Genomic DNA, 20886 nt, shown 5'->3' on the forward strand with positions numbered 1-20886 from the left:
CAAAATCTGTACACAGGAAATCACAGAACACTGTTGAAATTGAAGAAGTCTTATACAAGCAAAGATATGTATTGTGCTCATGGCCTGGAGGACTCAATATTGTTAAGAGTCAATTTCCCTCCAATTAGTTTACCTATCCCATTCTCTACATAATCCCAGAAGGCATTTATTATAGAAAGTAACAAAGTATCCTAAAATTTATATTGAAATGCAAAGAGCTGAAAATGCCTTTGCCTCCTCGAAATGAACAAAGCTAGAGTATTTCTACTACCTGATCTCAAGACTTACTGTAAAGCAATTGTAAAAGGACAGAGTGATGTCAAATGGGGACTAAAAGATAAATGCACCAGAATGCAGGGGCCATGAAGACCTTCATTTGTGCAGTTAACTGTTTTTTGACAAAAGCACCAAAGTAATCTAATGGAGAAAGATATTTGTTAGGGAATGGTGCTAGAACAACTGGATATTCAGATGAAAAAATATATAATGCACATACACAAAATTCAGTTTAAATTTATACTATATGCAAAATTAATATATAGTGTATATAATATATATTATATATAATATATCATGAATAAATTAATGACAAGATACATAATATAATATATGTTGTATATATTATATATAATATATATAAGTTTTTAATCTGCAACATAGCCCTAAATGTAGAAGTAAAAACTAGAAAGCTTATTGAATGAAGTACAAGAGAATATTTTTGCAACCTGGGAGTAGGTAAAGATTAGTTGCCTCATAGAAAGTAAACATATAAAGTTAAAAGATTCATTAATTAAACTTTATCAGACTAAAATTCTCTTGGTCCTCAAATAATACTTCTGAAAAAATGAATTGACAAACTTCAAATTGGGAGAAAATATTTTTCGAGTACATATTTGATAGAGGACTCATATACAGGATATATATGAAATTCTTTTTTATATGGAATTCTTAAAACTCAGTAATTTGATTGCTCAATTAAAAATAAGCCAAGGGATAGATGTTTGACATAGCAGTTAAACTGCCTGGGAAGGGCACATTCTATTTTAGAGTGCCTGGGTTCCAGTCCTGGCTCTGTTTCTGATCCAGCTTCCCACTAATGTGCACCCCGGGAGGCAGCAGGGTGATGTCTCAGGCAGTTGGGTCCTTGTTACCCAGGTGGGAGATCCTGATTAATTTCTGGCTCCTGGTTTAAGCCTGCCCTAGCCCTGGCTATTGCAGTTTCTTGGGGGAGTGAATCAGAGGATGGGTGATCTCTCTGTCTTTTTATTTCTCTCTGTGTGTCTCTTTCATTAATTTTAAATTAATGAAATAAGTAAACATAAAAAGCAAAATGGGTAAAATAGTTCAGACATTGCACAAAAGAAGATACAAATGGCCAAAGAACACAGAGGTGCTCCATATTATTAGTCATCAAGGAAATGCAAATTGAAACCGCAATGAGCTATCACTACCCACATATTTCCACGAAAACCGCTGAAAGTAAAAAGACTGACAAGATATCTTTTGGAAAGGATGTGGGGCAGCTAGAACTGTCAGACACTGCTGGTGGGAATGCAAAATGTTGCAATCACTATGGACACATACTTGACAGTTTCTTACAAAGTTCAGCATACACGCTCTTTTTGGTCCAGCAGTTCCAGTCACAGGGATTTATACAGCAGAAATTAAAGCACATGTTCACAAAAAAGGCTTGTATAACAATGTTCACAGCAACTTCATACACAATAGCCCTGAACTGGAACCAAACTGAACGTTCAGTCCATCAGCAAGAAAATGGTTAAGCAAACTCACACAATGAGATAGTACTCAGTAGCACACAGAAATGAGCTAGCTACTCTTACACATAATCACATGAACGACTCTCACAGATACGCTGATCCCAAAAGAGGATGCCCTGTACTGATTCAGTTTATTTGATGCTCTAGAACAAGGGAAAATGGGTGGAGAATCAGTGGAGAAGTTTCTTGGGGGACGGGAATGTTCTGAGCTACATGGTGGTATTCATTGGTCAAAATATATAGCTAAAATTTATGCATTTCAAATTTCATATTTGTGTGTGTGAACTCTATCTACGTAAATAGTCTATAAAAAGGAACTGAGTGAGGAGGGCGACGTGACGAAACTAAAATGACAATGATATTGAAGATTGTGGATGCTGGGCAGCAAATGCCTATGTTCTCTTCCCTATGTATGCATTTGAAAGTTTTCAGTATGAAAGTTTAAAAATGTATCAGATATTTCTTGTGAACATACAGAGAAGCATACAGAAGAAACATAAAATGCATCCACCAAGTCATTTCTCATTAGTGTAAGGGCAAGAAGCAGACGGGCATGAAAGGCAAGGCACAAAGGGCCTCTGTGCCATGCAGGTTTTTCTTTCTGCCCATATTATCTTCTTGTTGCTGCTGCAATAAATGACCCCAATTTAGTTATTAATGTGTTATTATTATCAATTTACTGTTCTGGAGATCAGAAGAAAGAAATCAGTCCTGCTGAGCTAAAGGAAGGGTGTCTACAGTGATGGGTCCTTTCTGGGGCCTTTAGGGAAGAACCCCCTGTGTTTTGTTTGTCTTTTCCAGTCTCTAGAGGCTGCCCACACTCCACTGCTTGTGAATCCTCATATAGGATGTGCTATCCTTCATATAGGATATACTATCCTTCATATCTGTTTTTGTCCTTTTTTGCAATATTTTTTCACAGGCCTCATATTTTTTAATTCTATTATTATAGGATGGAGGGTTTACTTTGTTTCAGGAAGCAAAGCATTTATTGAACAATAATCTTTAATTGTGCTCCATAGGTCTTTTTTAAAAATATTTTATTTATTTGGAAGGTAGAGTTACAGAGACAGAGGGAGAGACACAGAGAGAACTTCCATCTGCTGGTTCACTCCCCAAATGGCTGCAAAGACTGGGGCTGAACCAGGCTGAATCCAGGAGCCAGGAACTTCATCCGGGTCTCTCATGTAGATACAGGGCCCCAAACACTTGGGCCATCTTGTGCTGCTTTCTCAGGTGCATCAGCAGGGAGCTGGATCAGGGAGCAGCCGGGACCTGAATCTGGTGCCCATATGGGATTCCTGTATCACAGGCAGGGGCTTAAATAGCTATGCTACAATGCCTTCCCTTGCCCCATGGGTCTTATGCTCAATGGTTATTCTTCCATGATTTTGTAAAAAAAGATTTATTTATTTATTTGACATGCAGAGTGACAGAGAAAGGAAGAGACAGAGAAAGAGATCTTTCGTGTGCTGGTTCACTCCCCAAATGCTTGCAACATCCAGGGCTGAGCCAGGTGGAAGCCAAGAGCCAAGAACTCCATCTGGGTCTCCCATGTAGGAGGCAAGAAGCCCAAGTACTCGAGTCGTCATTTGGTGCCCCTCAGGTGCATTGGCTGGAAGAGAGAGCAGAAGCAGAGGGAGGACTCTAAGCCAGTCACTCAGCAATAGGATGTGATTGCTCCCAAGCAGAGACTTTATCCACGGTACCAAAACATCTGCCCCTCCTCCACGATTTTGATTAGAGGTTTTGTCATTATTATGCATATTCGTATTTTTGATCTTTACAGGTATTTTAATGATTAATTAGAAAACAAACTGCACTGAGGACTGCTCCTCAAATACCCTGACTGAGAAAACGGAGCTCCATTGAGAATATTCAAGCTGAAGCCTTGCTTCTGCTCTACAAACTCATAAGGTAGGATACACTTTTGAAAATTGCATTTCTGTTATTTTTCCATACTTCTAATCGTCATCTCGTATTGAAAAGGTAGCCAGGTTTTGTCATTCCTTTGCCTCAGGGATATCAGTGGAGGAAGAATGGGAAACTCGAAGGCTCTTTTGGTCTTCTGTGAAAGCTTAGATTCAGTGCTAGGAATGGAAGAGAGGACCTTAGAAGCAATGTGGGAAGGTAGAGATTCCTAGAGACCTAGGTAGTGATTCCTAGGACAGTGTTCTCAAGCTCACCACCCTGAGACATGTCTGAGGGATCTTAGCCTCCTAAAAGATTCCATTCACACAAGTAGAACCAGAAACAGCAGATCCCTCAGACTCAGAGGGATCATAGGCGCTAGGAATCAGCTGCTCCAAACTGCGAGACTCCTGATACCTGTGCCCACTAATTACCGAGAACTATTTTCTATGCGCAGGGTTATGTATATTCCTTATATCAGCGTGAGGGAATACAATGACACGCTACTGTGCATTCTCTTCCCATCTCTGCATTCAGTGCTGTGTTACTGGCAGCTTGAAATTAGTCATGCTGGCAGTATTTATGCCACAACAACAAACACTACAAATCAGGGCTTGATTTATCATTTTGTTGATTGTCTAGTCTTAAGAAAGTGATAGGAAAAAGTGATTATCACACTCTTCATAATGAGAGAGTAACCTACTTGTATTTTACTTTCAGTAACAGAAGAGCCACCAAAATGGCAGCAGTTGAATTTCCCAGAAGCCAATGAGTGCTCAGAGCTAAAGTTCAGTTGACTTAAAGTAATGCAATATTTAATATGCACCTGAGTTTGCAGTCTAAGATTCATATCTGTTCCATAAAAACTTCAAAATTTGAAAGGTAAGTTCAAAAGTTGAAGGATAAGTTTATTTTGGTACAAAAAATTGAAATCCATCAATAGTGTTCTCATAATATGCATTTTCCACAAATTCTTTGAAGATCTCTGTATGCATGATTCAAAAATTTCTTGCACCAAGATAAATGCATTTTTCCTTACTTTATTTATTTATTTGAAAGACAGAGGGACACACACACACATAGACACACACACACACAGATCTTCTATCTGTTGATTCACTCCCCAAATGCAACAGCTGGGAGAATAGGCTAAGCCAAAGCCTGGAGCCAGGGACTCCATTTGGGTCTCCATGTGGGTGACAGGAACGCAAGTATTTGATCTATCATCTTCTGCCTTTCAGGTGCATAAGCAGGAAGCTGAGTTGTCAGAGGAGGTAGGACTCGATCCCAGGTGGTGGTTTAATCTGTTGTGCTACAATACTCCTAAATTCATCTTTTTAATTTTATTTTACACAAACTTTTGCAATACCCTCTACTCTATGCAGGGAAATGGAAACAAACTGAAGTGTTTTTGTTCTTCAGGGTTGTTCCCTGGGAGTATTAATAGATCCTGGCTGTTCTAAGAGCACTGAAAGCATGAGCCAGGTATCTAGGCTGGCTTCAGTACGCTAAGTTGCAACATATTGATCTGCTTGATAAAGGATGGACTTGGAAAGGAATTCTACTGCATCAGCAAAGAATCATGTGAACGGTTATGTTGTAGAACTCACCCTCTAGGTATCTCAGGACAACGGGATGAGAACTCTCAGTCAATACCAGTAAGCATTGTAGATGAGATGATGTCCATTTTGTGCTTTTATAAGTTCAAGGAACTGTGATTTTTGAGCTTGACCTTAAAGGATGGATGTGGATTTAGACAGGCAAAGAAAAGCAGAAAAAGAACTTCAAAAGAGCAAATTGTGAGAGTGTAGGTAGAGAGGAAGTAAAATTATTTACCTGGTGTTTTTAGGGCTCAATAAGAAAATCAATTGCCTGGGTGAGAAGAAAGAAAGAAGACCAGAGAGTAGGTTCAAAACAGATCAAAGAGGGGCTTGAATCATGTCCAATTATGCTTGGACACTTTTCTTTTGGAAAAAGTCACATAACTTATGCATAACTTCTCTGTAGGGAGACCCCGTGATTTGAATGTTTTTTTTTTTTAATATTTATTTATATTTGAAAGTCAAAGTTACACAGAGAGAGGAGAGGCAGAGAGAAAGAAAGGTCTTCCATCTGATGGTTCACTCCCCAGATGGCTGCAACAGTCGGAGCTGCACCAATCCGAAGCCAGGAGCCAGGAGCTTCTTCCCACTTGGGTGCAGGGGCCCAAGCACTTGGGCCAGCTTCCACTGCTTTCCCATGTCATAGCAGAGAGCCAGATCAGAAGAGGAGCAGCCGGTACTAGAACCGGCGCTGATATGGGATGCTGGCGCTTCAAGCCAGGGCATTAACCCGCTGCGCCACAGTGCCGGCCCCCTGAATGTTGTTCTAAAGAGATTAATCTATCTGTGAATTTAGTGTTTGTCCTAAGTGGGATAAAACTAAAAGTAGAAAGAAAAATTAGGAGGACCTTGTAATTACTTGAGTATGTTTTGACTTGGGTTATAATTATGGGGTCAAAATGACCCTAAATTTAACCAGCTGAATTTTCATTTCATAATGCTAAGATTGAAAGACAGTTATCTGCTTTCAAGATGAAGTTTTTTTTTTTGATGTCTTGATAATTTTTCCTTTTGGTTTTTGAAACATCCATGCCATCATGATTGCCAGTATACACAACCTTCCATCAGGGCCTGGGCTGGTCGTAGGGACACCGATGTCTTCATTGGCCAGTTCTGTAGGATGCTTTTATAAGTTGTTCTTTTCTGCTGAAACTCCTGAGTGGGTTCATCAGTACTTCCTGAGATCCTATGAAGTTCCCACTATGGATTAATACAGCCTTTTCCTGATAAATCTCCCCAGAGTTAGCTTCCATTACTAAAAATAAGAACCTACATTGATTCATTTTTTATTATTTGATACCATGACTCAGACATACACTAGAGTCACCCAGTCCGTAATTATTAGGTAAGATTTGTTCAGACTACATTTCACACATTGTACAAAGTCTAATGCCTTCTTCAAGAGTTCTGTAAATTCTGGCATTGACATTGTGGCGCAGTGCTGCTTGCCACACAGGCATCCCATATCAGAGTGCCAGTTTAAACTCTGGCTGCTCTGCTTTCGATCCAGCTCCCTGCTAATGTGCCTGGGAAAGCAACAAAGGATGGTTCAACTACTTAAGCCCCTGATACCCATGTAGGATACCTGGATGGAGTTCTGGGCTCCTGACACTGGCTTGGAACAGCCCCGTTGTTGTGGGCATTTGAGATCGACCTAATAGATAAAACTCACTCTCTCTCTCTCTCTCTCACCAACATTCTGACTGTGGAACAAGAAAACAAATAAATCAATCTAAAAAAGAGAATTCTCTAAATTCTGAAACAGGTTTAGTTTCTCATGGATGCTTTGGACTCAGAGCTTTTGCTTTCTAGAATTTAAGATTTCTCAACTGCTGTATTATTGACATAATAGGCTGGACCACTCTTTAATGTGAGTGGCTGACCGTGCATGGTAGGATTCTTGGCAGCCTCCTTGGCCTCTGCCCACCTGATGCCGATAGCTGTCCTTCCTCCCTGCCCTGTCCCAATCAAGACAGTCAAAGGTGCCTGTGGATTTTTGCCCAGTGTTCTCTTGGGACACAATCATTCCCTGTTGGTGTTGCCCAGCAGCACCACAAACTAGTTGGGGGTGCTATGAACCCCCAAAGCAGGGTCTGCTCTCCTGCTGTGCAGAAAGCCAACCGCTGACTTTGGGGTCTGGAAGGAAGTAGGTGTTTATTGCCAAGTGAGAGCAAGGCGTCCAGCAGCTATTGCTCAATTCCCAGGCTCCCCGAGGAGCTAGAGGTGAAGGCTCCTACACATTGAAATGGGCTAAGAGATGCATGATCAGCTCATGCCCAGGTTCCCAGTTGGTCAGGGGTGCTATGACCTTTCTTTGATTAGTCCATGATACCATGCTCTTTAGGGAATTGGTTATGGCCAGGTGGGATCCAGTTGGTTTGGGGAGGTTACATGGAAGTGGTGGTTGTCTTCTGCTGCAATCCTGTAGTTTCCCTGCCTGGACCTGGAGTTCCCTCAACAAACAGTCCAGACAATACTGGCCATCAAGGTTTTCTCCATTGGAGAAGCAAATGGCTTCTTGAGTCTGGTGATTAGGACGTTGTGGGAGCCAGCTGTGCAACTCTCTCAATTCAATGAATTCCTTTTGATAAAGCACAGGGAAGGTGCCTCCGGCTAAGGGAGACACATGAGGCTGGATCCTGCTTTTACATTCTAGGGGTTCAGTCTCATTGGGAGGCACTATTCTAAATTAATTCTAAATTTAATTTTAAATTAATTCTAATTTAATTCTAAATTTAATTTTAAATTAATTCAGGAACTGGCATCTATTTTTCTCTGTTCCTTACCAAGTCAAGTTAGACTTCAAGTTCAGACATTTTTCTTCATTTCCACCTAAATTTAAGAAAAAAGAAACTGAAAAATGTCTCAAAAAGAATCTATACTGGCAGCAAATGTTAAAGAGATTTTGGATGAATAGAAATATTTTCAATCAGCATCAAATGTGTTGGGTTACGGCCATTTCAACTGCCCGCCTGCCTAGCCATGGCATTCCACAGCCCCACTCCCTCACAGGCAGGGGCCACTTTCTTCAGTGACCACCCATGAGCATAGAGTTCTGTGTATATGGACAAGCTCAGGCGTGGTCCCAGCAGGTCAGTGGCTCTGAGGGTGTCTTGTCTCAAAAATAAATGACTGATGTCATAAATAAGAGTATCAATTGTTAGCTCAACAACAGGAGTCACTGTGTACTTACTCTGTCCTTAATGTGTTGTATATGCAAATTAATGGTAAAACTAGTATTCAAACAGTACTTTATACTTTGTGTGTCTGTGCAGGTGCAGTCTGTTGAAATCTTTGCTTAGTATATACTAAGTTGATCTGTATATAAAGATAATTAAAAATGAATCTTAATGAAGAATGAGATGGGAGAGGGAATAGGAGATGGGATGGTTTGTGGATGGGAGGGAGGTTATGGGGGGGAAAACTGCTATAATCCAAAAGTTATACTTTTGAAATTTATATTTATTAAGTAAAATTATTCTTTAAATGAATAATAAATGACGGGCTGGAGGCCTGTTCTTCACCAGCAAATGTATTTTAGATGTTAGGCCACTAGGAGGCAGGGTTGACTCATTAAACCAAGGGTTTTGTTTGTTTTGTTTTAAAATCTGTGCCAGTTTGAACCGTCAGTCAAGATGTAAATGCTGATGCTACCATCCAAGCAGCTTCAATTATTTTGACAAGTTGATACACAAAGGCAAAGCTGCTGTAATTTACAATAGGTAGCTCCCAATTACAGTAACAAGCACATTGTGTCTTAATTTTAGAATAGCTTTAGTTCCACAGAAAAATCTCAAAGATAGTACAGAGACTCCCCATATGCCCAAACCCTGTTTCCCCTATTGTTAACATCTGACTTTCATATGATATATTTATTACAACTAATAAACCAATGTTGACACATTAGTATTAACTAAAGCATACAAAAATTTTGTCCAGATTTCCTTAGTTTTTAATCTAATGTCCTTTTTGTGTTCAGGATGCCATCTATGACAACACTTTCCATTTAATAGGCATGCTTCTTTAGGCTCCTCTAGACAGACTTTTTTTTCCCCAGACTTTCCTTGTTTTTGCTGATCTTGACAGTTTTGAATGAAACTGGTCAGATTTTTATAGAATATCCTTCAATTTGGGTTTGTCTGATATTTTCAGTGTTTGGAAGGGGTTTGGAGAAGGAGACGTCAAGAGGTGAGGTGGCCTTCTTATAATGTTAGCAGCATGACACATCAACTTGATGTTAACCTGGGTCACTTGACTAAGTGGGGTTGCTCAGGTTTCTCCACTGTCCACTTTCTCCTGCCTACCTGCTGCACTCTTTGGCAGGAAGTCCATATGCACAGTGCACACCTAAGGAGTCAGAAGTTATGTAACCTCCTCACAGGGACACTATTGACATCAATTATTTGGAATTGTTGTACAGAATTATCTACTCTCTCCATTTCTTCATTTACTCAATCACTTCTTTATATCACTATGACTTGTGGATACTTTATTAAAATTTATTTATTTGAAAGGCAGAGAGACAGAGAAGGAAAGAGAGACAAAGAGGCTAACAGAGATCTCTAACTCCTTAGGTCACTCCCCAATTACCCACAACATCCAGGATTGGGCCAGGCTGAAGCCAGGAGCTGGGAATGCAATGTGAATCTTTCATAAGGGTGGCAGGTGCCAAAATACTTGAGGCATCACTTGTTACCTCCCAGGGTGCCCATTAGTGGGAAGCTAGTGTCAGGAGTGGAGCCAGGACTTGAATCCAATGCTGACATGGGATGCAGGCATCCTAAACAGCATTTTAACCATTCTCCAAGTGCCTGCCCTGCTATTCATTTTATACTTTGTGCTTCCGATCATGTTTGACCAAATTTTGCACTGGTTAAATGATGATAATAGCTACCATTTATTGAGAGTTTATATATGACCCTTAGTCACTCTGCTAAGCCTTCTATGTGTGTCATCTTGTTTCACCTAAGAGCCATTGAGGGGACAGGTCTCATCCTTTGGTCCACATGAGGATCCTGAAGCTTACACAGATAGAGATAGACAATTTTCCCTGGCCATGCAACTGGGAAGCGGTAGAGAAGCAGGAGAGGAGCACTGGGCTGTGTGCACTCCAAGGCTGTGATGTTTACTGTGATAACAGGGCCTCACTGCTTTACTGGAGAATGGATGTGCTGACGGGTTGAGTTGGTTGTATGAGCAAAGAAGAAAGGCGAAGGTGCTGGTGCTTGCTGCAGCAGGTAAGCTAATGCTCGAGGCACCACAGGCCACGTCAAAGTGCCTAGGTTTCAGTCCTGGGCTTCTGATTACAATTTTCTACTGATGAGCACCCTGGGAAGCAGCAGGTGCTGGCCCAATTACTTGGATATCTACCACTCATATGGGAAACCGCGATCGAATTCCTGGCTCTTGGCTTCCATTTAGTCCACTTTGAACCAGCAGATGGAAGATCTCTGTTTGTCTCTCTTCCTTCCCTTCAAATAAGAAAAACAAAATAAATAAATAAAAATTAAAAAGAAAAGGAAGGTGGAGATGGTGGCTGTGTGAGTCCTATTATCCAGTTTTTTGTCCTTCTCTTCACTAATACTTCCCTCCCCTTTTATCAAGAATAAATTTGGAAAAAAGTCAGTAAAAATGCATTGGGATCTTGCTAATATGATATCATTTGTAATTAACATTTAATAAAATGGTCATGTGATAAATAATCAAGAAATGCATTTTTCCTAACAATGGAGTCTATAAATAGTCACCTCTCAAAAGACAGAGAATGAGGAAACAATTATTTATATTCTGTTTCATGGTTCACAAAGCATATTTCCATGTTCAATTTTTACAATAAGCTTTTAATTTTAGGTTTTAGAGCTATAGAAAACTCATGAAGACAGTACACGGAGCTCCCAAATGCCCTGCACCCCAGCTCCCCCCTTGCTGACATCTTACATTAGTATGGTATATTTACCATAATTAATCAATCAGTACTTTCATATTGCTATTAATAAACTCCATAAGGATTTCATATTTTGTTTGTTCAATCTACCATTTTCTGTCTGTTTCAGATTCTCATACAGCAGGGGTGGGAAATATCTGGTCTGTGGGGTACATAAGGCCCGTGAAATCATTGGTCTGGCCCTGCCAAGGCAACCATAGGTAGGTCTAGAAATTCAATACATCTATAGCAGGCTAATGTTTAAGTTGATAACTTTGTTTGGCCTGGGAATGATGTCATAAATATCCAAATGCCCCTTAGCAGAAAAAAAGTTCCCCAGCCCTCCTACAGAGTACCACATTACCGTTAGTTTTCAAGTCTCAGGCTCTTCTTGTCCATAACAATTTTTTAAACTCTTCCTGTTTTTGATGACTTTGGCAGTTTTGAAGAGTACTAAAAGGGTGGCTTGTAGCATGTCCTCCTATTGCAGTTTGTCTAAAGTTTGTCTTGTGATTGGGCAGGAATTCTGGGTTTGGGGAGGAAGAGCACAGAGCTGGAATGCCATTCTCACCTCCTCTGTTAAAGATGCATACTCTCAACAAGACTTGTCCCTGTTGGCCTTGACCCTGGCTGGAGAGGGTCCGTCAAGTTTCCCCACTGTGAAACTTTTCTTCTCCCTCCCATCTCACCCTGTCCGTGATGCGGTCTTTGGAAGGAAGTCACTGGGAGAGCCCACACTTAGGGAGTAGGGAGCCATAAAACTGTCCTGGTGGGAGCATTGCTCCATCAACTCTTTGTATTTTTCCTCATGGAAGATTTGTTTCTTCTTCCCCATTTGTTTACTCATTCTACAATTTATCCATATCTATGAAATTTTAGGAGTATTTTGTTCTTTGGATTGTAACCCAATAGTGCTTTTTAAAATTTTCTTGCTCAAAGTGTTCGAACTTTGGCTACTGGAAGCTCTTTCAGTTACTCCTGTATCCAGTTGATCTGCCTCTGCTATTTATTTTTAAGTTCTTTTTTAATTTAATGGAATTACAACAAGCTGCAGGCTCGTCTTATATTTGCTTCCCCTTTTCTATTGTCAGCCCTTTCCCTAAGAGCTTTGATTTCTTTTATTGGAGGGTGGTGATAGAAGCAAAGGTCTGGATGCTGTTTTTATGTAAACTTTTGTACACCACTGTGTATACTTCTTATTCTTTCAACAATCCTATGAGGTTACTAGACCTGTTTTGTATAGGAGCAACCTTCACAGCCATGTACACATTCTCCCAGCTAATTAAACATAGGACCTAGCCTCCAGTTTGGATTGAGGGTCGCTACACATTCACGCTCCTTTCTGTGTGTGTGTAGGGGGGAATAATGGTTACAGTACAAAAGGAGTGTCCATTATGGCCTGCCATTGCGTGAAAGATTTTGTACTGTCATTTGTCTCTCCAGAGAAAGAATCCACTTTTCTCCTGGAGCCCGTTGGCAAAGGAAGGTGGTGCTGCATCAGGTAGCCCCGTTCAACAGAGGGTGCATCCCCTGGATCTTGGAAGGGATTGCTTTGCCTGGGCTCACAAGTCAAGAGGAAGGGGAGTCCTTTTAGAGGAAATGCCAGGCTGGCTTCAGACAGAACCAGGGTCAATACGATATGGGAGAACCAGGGGCTGGGTAGAAGAAAGAAAGCAAGAACAACATTGAGACACAAAAATTGCTGAAGAAGAAAGTATCCTGACAGCAAAGAGAAGGTCCAAGGCTACAGCTACTTTTCCATTTCCTAGGGCAGCCAGGCAGTTCTGTGGGTCCTTAATGAGGATTCATTTCCTGCTACCAAGTGAGGCCCACAGGTTTTCTATCTGGATATTTTCTGTGTAATTAAACTCCATTGCATTTCTGACTACTCCTCTTTGGGAATACTGTGAATTTGGAGTTCATGGACTCTGTCAAAGTGGTTGTGAAACTCCTAATGGGGAAGCCAAAGCTTTGGGCTCTAGGAGAAATTGTGCTATAGCGAAATATATTTTTAATACATTTACTTTGATCATAACACAAAAAGCATATTTACTGTGGGAAATTAGATGACACAGATAAATGAATAGTGCGAAGTAGTCTCCTACATAGAGATATTCACTGGAAGGATTTTGCTCTGTTTGCTCTCTCTTTCCCTCACTGTTCACACCCAGTGAAAATATTGGACTCCTGTTTCATGTACAAATTTTTGTACCCTGAGACCAGCATTGTGGCACAATGGGTGAGTGCCAGTTCAAGTCACTGCTGCTCTGCTTCCAGTCCAGCTTCCTGCTAATGTGCCTGAGAGACCTGGATGGAGTTCTAGGTTCCTGGTTTTGATCTGGCCCCACACCTAGCCATTGCAGCCATTTGGGGAGTGAAACAGCAGATGAAAAATTTCTCTTACTCTCTGTCTTGTCTGTTTCTTTTTCTCTTTGTTTCCCCATCTCTGTCATTCTGCCTTTCAAATAAAATAAGTGCATAAATCTAAAAATTTAAAAATTTGCTTACCTTGTTTTTCATTTAGCATTTGATTATAATTTTCACATTATTAAGTATTCCTGAATTTTTTTGTATTAATGGTTGCATTATATTCTATGAAACAGAAATATTCAGTTTGAATAATGCTATGATAAGTTTTTGTGCTCACACAGTTTGAATATATCCAAGATAATTCTCTTAGGAGCAATTTCTAAAAATGCAATAAAGTGGTGATAATCATTGTACCTGTATCATAGGGTTTTTAACAGGAAAATGAAATGGGTTAAGTTTTAACAATGTTTGCCACAAGGCAAACATTCGTGTTCTGTATGATTATTATAAATATATCCTGCTTGAGGGGCCGGAGCTATGGCTTAGCTGGTAAAGCCACCGCCTGCAGTGCCAGCATCCCATATGGATGCTGGTTCGAATTTCGGCTGCTCCACTTCTGATCCTGCTATGGCCTGGGAAAGCAGTAGAAGATAGCCCAAGTCCTTGGACCCTGCACCCACCTGGGAGACCCAGAAGAAGCTCCTGGCTCCTGGCTTCAGACTGGCGCAGCTCTGGTCATTGCGACCAATTGGGGAGTGAGCCTCTCTTTCTCTCTGCTGCTGCCTCTGGCTCTCTGGCTCTCCGTAACGCTACCTTTTGAATAAATAAATCAATCTTTTTGATAAACAATCTATTTGATAAACATTAACATTTTTTGATAAAAAATCAATCTATTTGATAAACATTAACAGTCTTCCAGAAGAGATCTTTTCACTCTGATCATGAGTATGTCATTAATTATTTTAATACTAATTGAAAAGACTATGAATCATAATACTTGGTTTTGTTAGTGAGCTCTGGGACAAGAGATGGGCCTTGACCGAAAGGATTGAAAAAATGAGCAGGAGACCTTGTAAGGGGTGGGGGCAAAAGTGCGAACGATGCTGGAAAGGAGTGATGAGGCAACTACTGACGTTAGGCCTAAGGGAAAAGGCAGCAGTGTGTGTGTGTGTGTGTGTGTGTGTGTGTGTGTGTGTGTGAAGCTCGGGTAATAGAAGGAAAGTGTGGTAGGCTCTTACGATGCTTCACATCTTCTAAGGGCACAAAGGCACCGGCAGCCTGGGCTGCACGTGCAGGAGCATTCATAGACTATTGAGGGCAGAACGCAGGCCGAGCAGGGCCGCAGGTGTGCTGAGTAAGGAGGGAGGCCAGCTGCTGCCCAGATGCATGGAATACTCAGATCTGGGGAGGGTACAAGCTGGAGACCATCTGTTCTATCATACGGACTTAAAGTATCATAGCAAAGGCAAGCCGGGAGAGCCAAATTTAAAGAGAATCATGGAGGTGTTAGGTTCCACTAAGTGAACCTGGAATTTGGGGCAGCAGCAGAAAGAGTGGCTTAAGAGAGCAAGGGCAGGTATATGACCCCCAGAGAACCACCATACAAAACGCACCTGCATTTCCCAGGGAACGAGACAGCCCACTGACACTGACTTCCTCCTTTCAGCTGCTGTGCCAGCGGTGCTGAGGACCAGGGCACTGGATTCTACACTGTCTTCCCTGATGCTCGTGACAGTCTTGTGACTGCTGTCCATGGGGTCCCTACCCCTGTGCTGAGCGGGTCACTCTGAATGCTCCGTCCTGATCACCTGGCACTCTCCAAGCACCCGTCAGTAAGCTGCTTTAGAAAGATGACACACTTCTCTTTGTTTTTATTTTTTATATTTGTAAAGAAAAATGTTCTCCAGTATAGTTATTTTTGACTTTTCCTATTATTTTTTTCTTTAGAAACCCTTATTTGACAGACAGTGGGCTGGGGATGTTTATGTTATCTTACTCATCCTTGCAAAACTCCCAGAGAGTAGAACAGTAGAACAGTATCCCATTTCATAAATGAAAAGCTGAAGCTTAGGGCAATTAAATAACTTGCCAAGCGTTTCATAGCTGTGAAATGGTGGAGTCATAATTTAAACTTGTGATTGTTGGACTGGAATTGGTTTCAGTGCAGCAAGGGTTTGGGAGATGAGTGGCAGAGGGGACCAGAGGACAAGACTGTCACAAGAGGCTAGAATCCCAAGTCCAAGGACTCGTTTGTTTAAATATCCTCTTATGCAGCCCAATGCACACACATGCAGTTCTGCATTTACTAAAATGGAATCATATAATACATAGTATTCTGTAGTTTTGTACTTTGTAGTTAACATTTCATGGATATCCTGTCTGGACAACAGATTTGCCTTATTCTTTTATCTCTATATTTTAAGAAGCTACTTGTTTTTATTCACTCAGCATGATGTTTTCCAAATTCCTCCATCTTGTTGCAAATGACCGGATTTCATTGTTTTTGACTGCTGTATAGTATTCTATAGAGTACATGTCCCATAGTTTCTTTATCCAGTCTACTGTTGATGGGCATTTGGGTTGGTTCCAGGTCTTAGCTATTGTGAATTGAGCTGCAATAAACATTAATGTGCAGACAGCTTGTTTGCTTGCCAATTTAATTTCCTTTGGGTAAATTCCAAGTAGTGGGATGACTGGGTTGAATGGTAGGTTATATTCAGGTTTCTGAGGAATCTCCAAACTGACTTCCATAGTGGCTTAACCAATTTGCATTCCCACCAACAGTGGGTTAGTGTCCCTTTTTCCTCACATCCTCTCCAGCATCTATTTAATTTGTGAGATAGACACACATACAGATATCCCCTCTCCATTGGTTCACTGGTTCCCTCCCCAAATGTCCACAACAAATAGAGCTGGGCCAGGCTGAATCCAGGAGCTCGAAACTCAACCCAAGCAGTTGGGTGGCAAGGATCCAAGTACTTGAGCCATCACCTGCTGCCTCCCTGGATCTGAATTAGCAGGAAGCTGGATCGGAAGCAGAGGAGCTGGGACTGAGAACTCGGTTATCTGATATGGGATGCAGGCATCCCATGTGCAGCCCAACCACTGTGCCAAATGCCTGCCCTCTGACCTTCTAGCATTTGTTAAATAGTACAAGCACAACATAGCCATACGCAGCAAAATGTAGATTCTGTGCTTCCATCCCCCGGGATTCAGATTTGGTAGATCTGGGCTGGGACCAGGGTGTGTGGGGTATAGAAAAGCTCCTGAAATGACTGACGTACTCCAAGGATGAGTAACCACTTCTAGTCTATGCTGTCTCCTGTGGGATGAATGAGATATAAACAGAGCAACCAAGAAAGCATGAAACCAGCCAGCAACCAGAGAAAGACTGAACAGAAGGGGGAGAAGACTGGGCTCCATTCCCAGCAGAGGGAGAAGTACAGTTACAGTCACATGGCAGACGCACATGGTGTTTCATAGGGGTGTGCAAAGGAGGGAGGCGCCAGGACAGTGACAGAGATCGGGTTGTAAGTTGGGGGACTAATTTTAAAATTGGATCTATATGGCAAGCACAGTTTTTATTTAGGTTGTTTATTTGAGGTGCCATGCTAGCTGGGAGAGAGTTTGAATACTGGATTTTATTTTATTTTTTTTTGCTCAGGAGGTAATCTTCCCCATTACCAATTTGCTTAGGGCTTTGGAAGACATATGGAATACACAAATGAAAGCTCTGACTGTCATTAGTCATTCATTTCAATTCTTTTTCCCTCCCAAGGCATCACTGATGTATCCTCTTGATGCTCCTCCCTCCATGTAGCACCTCACTTACAGATGAAAGAGGTAACCAGCATCAGTCAGTACAAGCTGGACTTTTGGAAGGATATTAAACAAGAGGGCCCAGGAGTCAGGTGGAGTTCTAGCCTTGCACCTTTCTCCATTCCCATCAGGTACCTGCTCTTGATTCCCCACTGGGGGCTCAGCCAAGTTCCCCATCATTCCAGACCCACACAAGGGCACTGAATCCAGCCTGGACTTGTTCTCCACTGTTCAGCACCAAGTCACAGTGCCCACGAGTCTACCCTGAGGCTCCTGCTAATTGGGCTCCTACTTCATTCCCAAACCTAAGGTCCGCTGTGGGTGCTGCCATTCCCAGGTTCCTGTCTGGAGCCCTAGATTCTTCCTAGGAGTAAAGGTTAACCTTTCTCTTGCTTGACTCCCATCTGGAATTGGAACACTGCCCAGGCTCCAGGTTTCTGGTTGCAGCTTAGTCACTAGAGGTCAGGCCCCTTGGATCCAACTTCCTGTCTGGATTTCCAAGTATCACTTGCCCCACTGCTGGACTTAGCTGTGTGTTGGGGAAGTTTCCACTTTGTCTCGTGGTTTCTTTCTTCTTCCACCTTGGATTACTGCTCTTCTGAGCAGTAAGCAAAGATTGCTATCAGCTTCCATTGCCTGGATGATTGAACGTCTTCATTAGCACCTGAAATTTCTCCAGTTTCCCAAGCACAGATTTTTTTTTTTTACTTGGTTGGGTAGGGCCAGTGCTATGTTCCAAGTCCTCTCAATGTTGTCTAAGAAATTGGGTATGCCCTAACACGTCCATGATCATAGCTTTATACAACTGGTGAGTTCTGGAAAACTTCAATTTAAAACAATACTTTATAAATGAAATCTAGTTTTAAATATTCTAGGGAGTTTTTTTTTTTTACTAAAGATTTATTTATTCATACGAAAAGGAAAGTGAAGAGAGAAAGAAAGAGTGAGATAGAGAGATAGAGATAGACATAGAGAGATTGATCTTCCATCCATTGGTTCATTCCCCAAATAGCCACAATGGCCATGCCTGGGCCAGACCAAAGTCAATGACCCTGGAACTCCTTCTTGGTCTCCCACATGGGTAGCAGGGGCCTAAAGCACTTGGGTCATTTCCACTGCCTTTCCAAGAGTGTAAGTTGGGAGACAGATTGGAAGCAGAGCAGCTAGGATTCAAACAAAGCACTCCTACATGGGATGCCAGCGTTGTAAGTGGCAGTTTAACCTGCTGTGCCACAATATCACTCTCAGGAGATAATTTTAAAGAATCTTATTCTGATTCCTTTAAAAAAAGTGTGAGTAGCAAGATGGTGCTAAATGAAGTACATTATATACAGGACTTGAGTCTCAGCTCTCACAGGTTATGGCTGGGGACAAACTGTCACACCGTCTTCCTGGATTATTTTTTCTTTACCCTGAGACATGATGAAGATTCCACAGCAAGACCTAAGGCCCAGTCTAGTTGTAACAGTCCTTGATTCTTAATCATCACTCCCTAACATGTTTTGTTTTGTGTATTCAAATGTTCAGATTACACATTTTGAGAATGAAGTGGACTGGCCTGCTGTTTCTGCACGGGGATTCTTTCGGCTTTTGTTTTTATAGACTGTCCTTAATGACCTGCAATTGTCGCACCAGTTGCCAGCTAAGGAAAGCATCCCAGAAGGGGTGCTGTTTTCCCTCCAGAGAGAGGCTTTTTATTTATTTTTGGAAATAACAGAAAGCAGGGGGGCGGTGGGCTCGTCGGCACATGGGAAAATAAACCACGGTGAGCCACCCTGCAGAGGGTCAGAATCCACTGCAGAGTGGGGATGGTTAAGAGCAAACCCTTTGAGAAACAAAGACAGCTGTTTGCCTGCTCTTTTCTCCTGTAATTAATGGGGAGGCCTTGTATCTTTATATTAGACTCTTTAATCCAAAGGCTGCTAAATGTTTTACAAATGCTAATTAATTCAATTAAACTTCATACCACCACCTTGAGGCAAGTAATTCCCCTTCGGGACATCAGATCTTTGCTGGCCACAGTGTGGTCCACAGATTAGGTATTAGTAAGGATTAGGATAATTAGTAATAACAGTAAAACCTGGAGTTTAGGTGAAGCTCTGTAAATAAGACCTCAAGTACTTTACGAATGTCAGATATGTGTAATGAGCACTGAAGGGCTGTGATGACGAGGCAGAAACGTTGCCTTTGTGCAGGTTCCACTCCATGCTGAGGACACATGACCTTGAACGCTTCCTTGTGACCCTTTATGACTCAGTTCCTACTGCTTCCCAGTGGGGGTAATAATATGACTCACCTGCCCGCATCACAGAGATGTTGCAAGGAGTAATGTTTGTAATGTGCTGTACAGTTCTCAGATGAAAGATGGAAATTAATGCATGATGAAACATTACCACCACGTATCTTCACACCATCTGAATGGGCTACGCCAGTGCGATCGCAGCAGCTCTACTGTCCTGGCAGAGGAACTGCTACTGCCATCATTTCTATTTGACACCCAGGGGGTGAGAACGGCTCAGAGCCGCAGACCTGCTCCTGGGATAAGCAAAAGCAAGCTGAGATACTGGATCAGCAAAGAGGTAGCTAATTATTCTCCCTCTCACTTTCCTTTCTCATCTGATTTGAGGTAGAGTATTTGAGGAGAAATGAGAGACAGAATTAGAGATTGGTTGAAATAACTTTTCCTCTTGGACCATAATGTGTGCAAACCCCCTGGGCCTTAGAACTAGACTCATGGATTGGAGAGCTGCACGGTCAGTGTTCCTTGTCAACAGTGCTTGCCCTAACCATGTCCTTTTATCTAGGTCAGCAGCTTCTGCCTTCAGGTAGCTTCCCTGGCCTAATCCCCTACTTCAACTTCATCTCTCACTCCAGTGTAATTAACATGTGTTTTAGAAAATATATTTTAGTATGGGTCTTGATTCCCAATACATTTAATTTTCCCAAGCTATACTTTATTATTCTCTGTTCTTCATCTATCTCAAGTTTTAGCATATTGAAGTTAATAGAATAAATGTTAAATGGATGAATGAATGGAATCTGTCAGCAAAATGTTGAGATTAGAATCCAGACCATGGGGCTGACACTGTATCCTAGTGGGTAAAGCCACCACCTGTGGTGCCAGCACCCATATGGGCACTGGTTTGAGTCCCAGCTGCTCCACTTCTGATCCTGCTCCCTGCTATTGTGCCTGGGTAAGCAGCAGAAGATGGCCCAAGTGCCTGTGCCTCTGCAGCTGTGTGCGAAACCCAAGAGAAGCACCTGGCCCCTGGCTTCGGATCAGGCCAGCTTCGGCTGCTGAGGCCATTTGAGGAGTGAACTAGTGGATTGAAGATCTCTCTGTCAATGTCTCTCCCTCTCTCTCTCTGTAACTCTGCCTTTAAAATAAATAAATCATGAAAAAAAAAAATAGAATCCAGACCACACAAAATCTACATCTGCTATTCTCAATGCACCATACACAACCTGTGAGGCACATGTAGTACAGAATGGAGATATTGAACAGGCAAAATTACAGGAAGAGAGACTGATTTAAAGAATAAAT

At 41.7% G+C, this 20886-nt stretch overlaps 1 protein-coding gene across 3 annotated transcripts in view; it reads left to right on the plus strand.

The window, feature by feature from the left end:
- The window catches only part of ATP13A4 (ATPase 13A4), a 182925-nt gene that overhangs the window by 6755 nt on the left and 155284 nt on the right, over positions 1 to 20886 (plus strand). Inside the window, exons 1-5 of one of the 3 annotated variants that reach the window (XM_070072348.1) lie at positions 3293 to 3483; positions 3568 to 3695; positions 4410 to 4571; positions 11344 to 11434; positions 15190 to 15355. The gene's annotated coding sequence lies outside the window, so the exon portion shown is untranslated. Of the gene's footprint in view, positions 1 to 3292; positions 3484 to 3567; positions 3696 to 4409; positions 4572 to 11343; positions 11435 to 15189; positions 15356 to 20886 lie in introns of those variants that run through there. The other 2 variants (XM_070072346.1, XM_070072347.1) reach the window with 2 other exon arrangements.

This window comes from Oryctolagus cuniculus, chromosome 4 (assembly GCF_964237555.1).
Source record: "Oryctolagus cuniculus chromosome 4, mOryCun1.1, whole genome shotgun sequence".
Lineage (NCBI taxonomy): Eukaryota > Metazoa > Chordata > Mammalia > Lagomorpha > Leporidae > Oryctolagus > Oryctolagus cuniculus.